This window comes from Symphodus melops, assembly GCF_947650265.1.
Source record: "Symphodus melops genome assembly, chromosome: 4".
NCBI lineage: Eukaryota > Metazoa > Chordata > Actinopteri > Labriformes > Labridae > Symphodus > Symphodus melops.
In genome coordinates, this window is record NC_136694.1 from 9,235,486 (window position 1) to 9,246,466 (window position 10,981).

Genomic DNA, 10,981 nt, shown 5'->3' on the forward strand with positions numbered 1-10,981 from the left:
TTTAGTGGTTGCTCTCACCTGATTGACAAAGACGTATAATAACTTCTCAAACTGAAACGACCTGTCTCTCAGTGTCTCCTTGAATCAGGATTTAAAAGCTCTCCTGCTGTCTTAGAGTCATGAATGGGTTTTAAGACGTCTCAGCCCAGAGTGGCCTGTCGCTCAGTAAACACATGACATTGGTTAAAGCACAGCCAGCATAGTTTCATGGGGTTCACTGTAATGCTACACCACAAGTTAGAGGGCATTAACCGTGCTTGTGTGACTTTAATGGAAACAAGGGAAAGCAAAACCTCCATGCACAAGGCTTCAGTTCTCCAGTGTGTTAGCAAACATGTCTGCAAAAAAATGTTCCTTCCTTCCTCACAAAAGACTTACATTTCCTCAAAGTGACTGCTAACAATGACTTTTATATAGTTGTCAAGCAATTGTTTCTTACATTTAGTTCCCTCATGTTTCATGCCTTAAAGACTGCCATGTTGAACAGAGACCTGGTTAATGTAAACATAATATGAGAAAAATATCTACACAACATTAGTAGGGCCCAAGCCCTACGGAACATGACTTCGGACTCTGGTAAAATACATAATAAATGAATGAATTATTAAATACATAATTCGGACATGTTGGGCCAGGTTTGGGGCATTATTATTTATTTATTTTGGCTGGTCTAAAGTTGATGGTACTTGCTGAAACCCTGACACCCTCATCTCTCCTGAGCTGTCAACCAGGCCTCTCACAGTGCCAAACACAAAACTCAAGCTGAGCGGGCCAAACCAAGAAACAGAAGATAGTGGAGCGAGAGTTGCACGCAAATGCTAACACATAAAGTTCAAGACAGGAAAACGGTACCGTGTAGCAGTTGACAGGGGCAGAGGTTCAGTAACAGGGAAGCATACCTTATCAGCCAGCCGGGCCATGGGGGGACTGCAGCCCCGGCAGCTACTCCTTTCCAGTACATATGGGTGGACCTCAGCCCTCGGCACGCCTCCTACCTGTATGAGCAAATTACTCACCACCCAACTCAAAAACCACTAACCCTGTACGAGCAAAAAAATAAATAACACAGCCCACCATGTACTTGCCTAATGTCATATGGATCCATATGGATAGTGAGTCCAGCTCTGTGCGAAGTGTGAAATAAGGTGTAAATATGCCTGTTTGGTGGGAAATGTATTGAGTTCCACCCCTTTTTTTTTTCTTTTCACGTCATGTCTTGCCTCAGGAAACCCCCACCCGTCTAACAAAGGTTGTCTACCTCTGTGAGGTGAAGAACTTTTGTTAACGGTCTTCAAAATGAATGGCCATGTATTTATTTATTTCCTCTTTTGTATGAACTTTAATACTATAAGAGAACCAGGTCTTGCCATTTGTCTTTGTTTGTTTGATTATTGTATTGTGTTTTCCTGGAAGAATAACCCAAGCGTATGCTGCTGCTAATGAGGATCCTATAAAGAAAGAAAGAAAGTAAGTCTGCTCTAAGACCAGAGAAAGAAGTTCAACATTTCACATAAGGACCAATATTTAACAGCAGTCGCTCAGCGGAGGAAAGTTCATCAACAGCAATCTGAACTCTGACCCCCTCTATTTATTTTCAAAGACATCACAACACTTACATAAATTGAAATTAAGAACGATGCTCAATTTGGCCTAAGCAGGAACAATTTGGTAAATAAACTGATTCACATTTGTTGTGAAATACAGGTCATTCCCTTTTTTGAATTAAACTTGTTTTGGCAGTGGGCCAGCATGATGGCAGACAGCCTGCAACATCTACACCTTAATTGCCATCCATCACTTTAACGATGGAGTAACTTTACACTAAACAGCTAACCTAATAAAGCATTCCCACCCTTACCTGTTCCAGTAAGCTAGCAATGGTAGGAGGGCTCATTATGGCTCACATGGGGCACAGTGTCATACCGCAACTCATAAAAAACATGCTCACAGCAGCTGTGGGGGCTATGCAGCTCACTTACAGAGACATTATTTATGCTGGGGCGAACATGGGGTAGTAAGAGCAGTTTGGTGCCCTGTCTGTCACGCTGCTGGAGGGGTCCAACCAGAGCTCCATTTTATAAGCCCTTCGGTGCCAGGGGCCCTGACTCTCTCAGGCATGGGAAAAGAGGTTAACCATCAGGTTATGTGGGGTTTTTTTATGGTGCATTGTCCAAAGCCAGAGTGGAGGAGCCCCAGAGACCCTCACCTTGTAATTCACCTACAAACTTTAAATGGTCACCTCAACATATTGCTCACAACCACAAACTGAAATCTTTCCACTCCACTGTTAATGCATATCATGAGCAAAGTTTGTGATTTTGGCAGTAGGGTCCTGTTGCTCATCTCTCTCCCGTATTAAATGATTCAGGTAGGATGTACAGTTGTTTTTAGAATGAGTAATGCATCATTGGACTTCACTAGTCCTCGTCTCAGGTCCATTCTAGTGTTGAGTCATCTCTCCCTGTGTGAATGAGGCAGCAGTGACCAAACTTCTTGCATGTCAACTTCATTCATTTAGTTCAATAGTAAAGAGTAATTCAGACATTTGTACATCCAGTATTGGACAGCCCATCAAATGTGACTATAAGTAGTTCTGTTTTTAAGTTATCTAACCCTGTGTTGTTAGACAATCCTTTAAAATGTATCATCAGCTGGAGTCCTGACACAAGGATTAACTTGCATCCTATATAAAGGATATAAAGGAAGTAAGGGCATGGATTCATATACATACTTGTGTTTCAACATTAGATTTGCATGATTTTTTAAAATGCCAATTTAATTTAAATTAGAAAATAAAAAACATCAAGGGAAATTGGGAATATCTCACAATTTTGAGAAACTAACTTTGTAAAATACTCTTTTGAATAATGACATATCAAAGGAAGATTTTATTGAAGGAAGGACAACACAACATCTTGTTTTTTAGCTCATGTGTCCCATGTGTTCACTCCATCAAAGCTTAATATTTGAATTGGCTTTCCTGTGCTCATGGAAGTGCACAGATACACTACAGAGAAGTTCACAGGGCGGAGCATGACAAAGTCTTTAGCAGTGTGTAAATGCACCTGTCGAGGGAGAACACTAGCATTTGTGTGTGTGCTGTCAGTGTGTGCATGTGTTCATTGATAGAGTATTCTGAATGAACAGGTTGGTGACCGATGGATGACTGATGTTGGAAGACATTTGTTCCAGGATTTAGATATCTTTGCACCTGCTTCAAGCACTCATAGAGGTAATTTCTTGCTGTGGGAAACAATATTTTATAATCATGGGTATAGATCTTCTATATTCAGATGTCAACATTTTCACATAAAAAACGTTTCCTTTTTAAATTATGCTATAAAGACTTATTACAAGTTGTCTTTAACACACTTAATTGGCTGATGTGCAGAGCATTGCTTTTGTTTCTGTGTGTTGCACTACGACTTTGTAATCCAACTGCCAACTGCCACTTATGTACTCCCTACATGAACAATCAAGGGTATCCCCGGAGCTTGTAATTCATCTGTGTTGCATCATGGGATACATCTGGGACCAGTTGTTTGTGGCATTTGAAGCCTCCCAGTGAGTGGATGGAACCTGAGACCAAGTACTTTCCCATGAGTTCATGATGTGCTTCGTCTCTCTTGCTCCACCATGCTGCTGAGCTCAAAGCGCAGCAAATGTTATTGAGTGCACATTTGTAAATATTTACCCTACTGGAGCCGATAAAACTGAGGGAGGTGTGCAGTCAGCAGGGATGCTGACAGAACTGCAGATATTAGCCTTTTAATATGCCCATGTTTTCAATCTCAGAGGTTGTATTAAAAAGTCCCTGCAGCAATAACACATTTCAGTTGCACAGAGGTTCATATTAGCTTTAGCTGCAAAAGTGGTATTATTACCCACTTTTGCCCATAGCAAGAGGTACATAAGTGAGTGAGAGTAATAAATTCAAGCTAAATACTTTTATATTACCCCCTGCAATGATTTTACATTACTGTGTTCCCCACTGAGCCTTGAGTGGCTGAGGTACACTGTAAGAAAGAGGTATACTGTAAGAAATTAAGCTGATAAGGCTCATTTGATTGGCTAATGTTAGTTTACAACTATTCTTTTAAATTAATGGATTTAAAAAAAAGGGCCAAGATAGCACCCAAGAAGCTTGAGGTTTAAGAAGAAGGAAGACAAATGAAAACATGGACAAACTTCGTGTTAGTGTAGATAGGAATCCTGACCAATTGCCAAGTAATGTTTCCCAGGAGAGAAGGGTCAAATGTGCTTTTCTGCTCACACCCCACTGCCTATTAATGATGAAAAAACAGGCATGCTGCACTGCACACAGCCTGGCTACAAGCCATGACCACAGCTAATTGGTCATTACTAGATTAATCAGCAAAAGAGAAATCTTTCACTTGAGGCAGGTTTTGTAGACATTTAGTTTGAAATACTTGCAGTGTGTGTAAAGATTCTTTTCAGACCAATGCTACAGCTGAATAAGCAATTTTGTATTATACCTATAAATCAATGGATATCTTTTGGTACAAAAACATTCCTTCTATCTCTTTCAAGTATTTGTATACACAAGCATGAGACGTTTGTGTGTGTCGATTTTCAGAAAAGCGTTCTGCATGCCTCAGACATGTTCCAAGCATTTCTGAAGTGCCTACATGGTGTCAGACAGCATCTTGCATGTTGGGTGCATGTAGCTAACAGAATTCCTTTGCTTGCCAAGATGAAACGCCAGAGGGGAGTTAAAGCATTAATTATACATTATTTGAATGAATATACAAGCATAGAAGATTAAGAAGTGCAGTGATCTTCCATGTTTCAATAACAGCCACTCTATGTTGGTACAGCATGCCTCATTAGCACCATTCCCACAGCTGGATGTGGGCTAACCAGATAGCAGACATTCCCTCTCTAATTAGCTCCTCTGGAACCCTGCATTCCCCTACTGGAGCTCAGCACCCGGCTTCACTATCAGGGCCAGTGCTATGCCTTGCCGTGGAGGGGGTGAGAGATATTGATTGTGCTTCTTTAATGATAAATTCCCTTTGTGCTGCGGAAGCCAGATAGTGAGGTCTGTAGAACTGGACAGATCTTTTCTTTGTGAAATGGATTCGGCAAATGAAAAAATATAGGGAATATCCTTGGAGTTCTGAATCAGGGGAATCTGAGGCTTCTCTCTGGTGTCTGGAATCAGCCTTGGGCCTTGCAGCAAGGCAAGTAAATGGAACCGGGTCAATAGTTGGCTTGTGCATCGCATGCAAAAAATTCACATTCATTTTCATACAAGCACATACAGTGTCTTTGTGCCGTGCATCCTTGTTAGTGACAGGCAGTCATGCTAGTTAGGACCTTTTGTTTGCAGGTCAGACAGGAGCTGAGTAGAAAGAGAGCGAAAGTAGAATGAAGGGGTTAAGAGGGCACTGTGAGGGTCAGAAATGTGGTGCTGTGAACAACCCAGGGTAAGCAACCCTATCAGATGGGGTGTGGGATGTCTCCGCACAACATGCCAGCGTTTATTTAGCACCAGGCAACAAGTTGTAGGGAAACCCAATCTCCTTGCTGGCAGCAGGCCGCTCCTTCTTCAGATCTTCATGGCAGCTCATCTGCATGAAGTCCCCCGTTCGGTGATGTAGGAAGCCTCTTATAGCCCACCACTCCAGTTTTTCTACCACGGTCATGTTGCCACCTCTTGTGTTACACAGGATTTTTCTAACTCTTTCAATGTTGGCCCAAAGGGCAGATGCAAAGCTCTGTGTGTAGTTACAAAGGGGTCTGTTTGTGTGTGTTTGATCAGCTTTGTCTTTCCAAGTACGCTTGTGTAAATACTCCAAAGAAAGGGAAGCCTCTAGTAAGCCCTAATACTTTGACACTGGACCATGTTATGAATATGCAACCAGATTGTACACGTGTAACTTTAGGGTTTACACTTTGGCAGAGCAGATGTTCTCATCATAGACCTGGGGAATGGTGTTCAAATGATCTCTGTCCTATTTTAGAGGTTGGATGTTTACTGAATACTTTGATGTCAGATGACATAATTAAAAAACAAAAGATACAAAAATCAACAAGGTAAATAAAAAGAGTTAAATCTAGGTAAATAGGGATTTCCATCAAAACGAATTAGAAAGTGAAAACATAGAGTTTGTTAACAAGCTGTCATTACTTTGGCAGAAATGACCTTTCCACGCCTATCATCTTATTGGCATGCTAGCTTTGATTGGGAATTATCTGTGTGGTATTTGAACGCGTGACTGTATGGTGTTGTTTGAGGTAGCATGTCAGTCACATGCAGCGTCGGGTCTGGTCTGTTTGATTAATGATGGGAAAGGTCAGCCACACAAGCTCCCTGGCTCCCCATTTCCAGACAACAACCAGAGGTGTGGGGCTCCCTGCTTTCAATCAGCACTGGATTTATCAGGACTGTGTTATCACTGCTCCATGTTGCAAGTCTCAAGACCAATGATGTGACTGTAAGTGGTAGCCCTAAATGGACTTTCAAAATGAAATCTGATGACCTGACTTAAACATGTTAGATCTTTAAAAAAAACTGCCAGGTCCAGATAATTCATGATTTACTACATAGTGTTTTAGCAACAACTCTTTAAAACATAGAAATAACACATAGGCTGCTGAAGCATTTAGAAGTTAGTGTCTGATCACAATTATATTATTAAGCTTTTGACAGAGAAAACCACAATAAGTGTCTCAAATAATTCCTTAACTTGTAAGTGTAATACATTGTAATAGTCAAATACAGCTCTGAAGCCTAAATGCCCGCAATCCATATCACAGTATATCTAGCATCACCAGCAAATGTTTGTTTTTGTTTTGTTGTTTTTTGTTTACTGTAAAGGTAATACATACATAACATGTATACCCTATATGAAACGTGTGTTTAAAATAACATTTTTATAATTCACCAAAAGTCCACGCTTTAGTTTGTGTTTACATTTTCATATATCTTTTTCATGTATAGATGTTTTTCTATTTATGAAAATAAGCCTGCTCCAGGTTTGGAGCAGGAATGGAAAGAGAGCCCGGGCCCTATTCTTATCTTTTTCTAAACAACACTAAACCAGGAGATTATTGTAGCACACAGAGTGTCAGGCAAGACCAGCTACATATATGCTGTCTTTGTTAGTATAATTTTAAACATGTCTAATTGCCAATGTAATCTATAGATCAAAGCACAGCAAATAAAGGCTCGCAGAGGAACTAGCACATAGACTTAGATACATTAACAATTTCCAAAACGTTCAGCAAACAGTGTCTGACAGCCACGCCCAAAAAAGCCAGCTATTTCAGAGAGAGGCCTACAGATGAAGGTGTATGTCTTTTTCTAACACACAGACCTCTGTAAAGAAGAAGTTTAACGTTGTTTTTCTCTCACTTAAGGGTGACACCTCATCAGTAGTTGGTTATGAAGCACACGTTTTCAATAACGACCCACATATGAATTCCATTTTCACTTTGTAGTCTTTTCAGTGACAAACCATTTGTGGATTGTTAGTGGAGACCTGATACTGAAAAGGTCGGTGAAAAATCAAGTGCAAGCAGTTGTCAGATGAGAAGCAGATGTACAGAAACAAAACAAAAAAGTACATTTGGAAAGATGATGTACGATGTGGCGAATTCCTTGTGGTCATATGTCCCTTATGACTGACTTACAGTCAGAGCTTCTCTGGGAGATAACTGAGAGGCTGTGAGGTTCTTAGAGGCCTGCAGACTGTGCGTGAGCGGTTTTGTCAGACAGGCTCCATTTACCAGTGATAAAAGTGTAAAACCATCCAAACAGAAGAACATATGAGATGACTCTCTATCTGTGAGGACCTCAGCATTCCAAAATGATAAGGCGAGATCCCATTTGTCCGTATCAGTGTCCTGCAGACTGTGGTGAAGTCCAAAACAAAAACAAAGTCACTCACAGCTGAATTCAGAAATGAAACTGAAGAAGTTGAAACTATCCAAATAATACAAAATCAAATAAGTAGTAAATGACCATATTCATTTCTAATCAATTCAGTAAACATAATTCCAAAGCTAGGATGAAAATTATTTATTAAGTTGTGTGTTTCAAGTATTGCTATTCACTGTATTCCTTGGCAGAAAGATATTGAAAGCTGCAGTACTTGGTTGGTAGCCACAGCCCTCTGGCAATCATGGAGATCTAAGTCAAATACCCCTATTCCCCACCATGGCACAACAAAGGTTTTCCCAGCAGCCACTTGGTATTCCGTGCGGAGAACTTGCGTGAAAATGCCTCGTCCCACAGCAGGGTGAAGCCTGTCCTCTTTTATATCAGCCGTTGTTTTACATATGTCTGTCTTTTGTTTTGAAATCCAGAGATTAGGTTCTGTCAGGAACAATGCAGGTAATCCTCAAAGCAAATCAGGTAATTACGGGGATTACAAGATAAGATCAAGTCATGAAAAGTGGTTGTTTAATGCCAGTTATCGCTCGGCGTATAACAGAAGGCCCATGAGATAAGCAGGTAATTAACAGGGCATGATGTGTGTAAACACCATCGGGCACATGGGAAACACGCTCAGATAAAGCTGTGATTTATTCATATACTCCTATCCCACTGTTTGACATAGAGCAGCCTTAAGACAATGAATAGGGACTATGTAATGACTTTTACCAGATATACAACCATTACGATTTGGTAAACAAGCTCATTGTTCATGATAGATTATTTTTTCTCTTGATTTATTAATGTGAATTTATAATGTGAATCATTTTATAAAACTCATGTCAGTCAGATTCAGAGCTACAGTTAGCTTAATAAACTTTATATAACAGATGAAAAACTTAATTTTTAATTCTGATCAAGGGTAGACAAAATAGAGCATGCAATGCACACAGTTCAGAGTACCCGAGTGTGCGCAGCAGATGGAGTCTGCTCTGGCCTGCCTTGGATTGTGTGGTGATGTTGTCAGTCCAGTCCAGTTTACGACTCAGGTGAACACAAATGCACTTTACATTACAGCCAGGAACTTTTTAGTCCAATCTCTGTCTGTTTCCTGGATGTTCACTGGTGTGAGTAAAGTGGCTCTTTAAGTCATGCTTTAAACGTCCTAATCTTTCCCTCACCATAATCCTACAGTAGATACAAAAATACATACAATTTATCAAGTAAACTACCCTTCGATTTCTGGAGAATTGTAAATTCTTAATGTTGTTTTCTGGCAATGTAGATTTTATTTTATTTTTTTCTTTACAGATGATGCAACACAGTGGACACAGCAGGCAGAGGCATCTAATATAAGTCTTAAAAACAAAAGAGAGAAACTGATATGATAAGTATCCCTTTATGTAACAGTTTAACTAAATGTTCATCCCTTATCTTTAACATTCCTTAGAAATCAAACTCATGACGTCCTGGCCTGTTTGAAAGCTGAATTGAAAACAGAAATCAGTATTCTAGGTCATTTTTCGAGGAATCCCTGTATCAGAAGAGCACCAACTGGTTTGAATTATTTTCATAATAAGGACAAATTCTTTCAGTGTGGGCTGAACAAGTTAAAGAGCCCTGGAGATTTATGGAGATTTGGTTTTTGTCACATTTCTGAAATGAATCTTATAGAAACAAGACAATTCACTTTGTCTAAAACTTTTTAGTTTTGCTGGAAATGTACAATTAAATTCTGTTTTGTACTTCTTTCCCTAAGAAAATGCATTGTGTTGCCCTTTAGTGGTTGGGGCTATTGTATTTGCTCCTGCTTTCACTTTCACTCACATTTTTTAAAGTGTAGCAAACTCAACACTGACACTTTGGTGATCAAGCAAATCGGCCTCCCACTCTTCACTATTTCGATGGATGGACTAGACTAAGGGAGTTTTAGTTCCTAATTGGATGATTCAGCGGGCTTGGTACGCTAAACTTTGGTTATTATTTCAAATACTCTAATAATCATTCAGTTTTTACGAGCTTCGTCTTTTTGTCATATGGAACTGATATTTACTTGCTACAAGCTCTACTGTCAAAAATATGAGAGCCAATGGCCTGTGAGGTTGCATAAAGAAAACCGCTTGAGGACAATGAACCTATAAAGATCATTATGAATAAAGTTGCGTGCCTTACTTTGAGTTGTTTTGCCTCCCGAGCATGCTTGACTGATAAGAATGGAGAGATGACGGCAGTGATACAAAGATCTGAGCAGGCCCATGAACCGGAGCTTCAGCCCTGGCTGGGGCTGGGTGACTGTGGTAAAACTTTGCCATAACATTAAATTGATATTATGGGCCTACATTGACAAAAATATTAATTATAGGTTTAAACTGCGGTGACATATGTCATTGTTTAATTATGATTGAGCACATCCTTGGTGGCAAATATAAAAATTGAACTATGTAACGTAACGCGTGTGGGCTGATGTGGATGTTATCTGAAGGATTTACCTCGAGCACACAACCACTATGATTTCCAGACGTACATGTAATTAAACAGCTGCAGTAGTCCTACGCCATCTGTCCGTCAGTATGCTGTTTCCACCTCTTTTGTTGATAGGGTGATTCTGTTGACCTACACTTAGTGTTGATATAAAGGGAAATATTCTCTTGATAGCGTTGTACAGCAGACTCTGTTGCTTTGCCTGATACTTATAGTTCTTTTTAAGTCACGTCTTACCTGAGGAGACCCCCGTCCCCAGCTTCATGGCTGACAGGGATAGTCTCCCACTATGAGGAGCACATGTGAACAGCCAGTAGGAAGTATCCACGAAGCAATCCTCCTGAAATGATTTCGATATTTTGGGAGTGCATATGTGAAAACAGCTAAAAGCAATACAGCAAACAAACCCATTAGGGTTAATAATAATAATACATTTTATTTAAGGCCGCCTTTCATGACACTCAAGGTGACCATACGGAGAAATAAAACCACATATTAAGTATATTCATAAACCTCCTCTCCCCCTCTACAAACACACATTTCAAGATAGTAAGGGCACTAAAACAACCTAATGTACCATAGAACTGTTAATATACA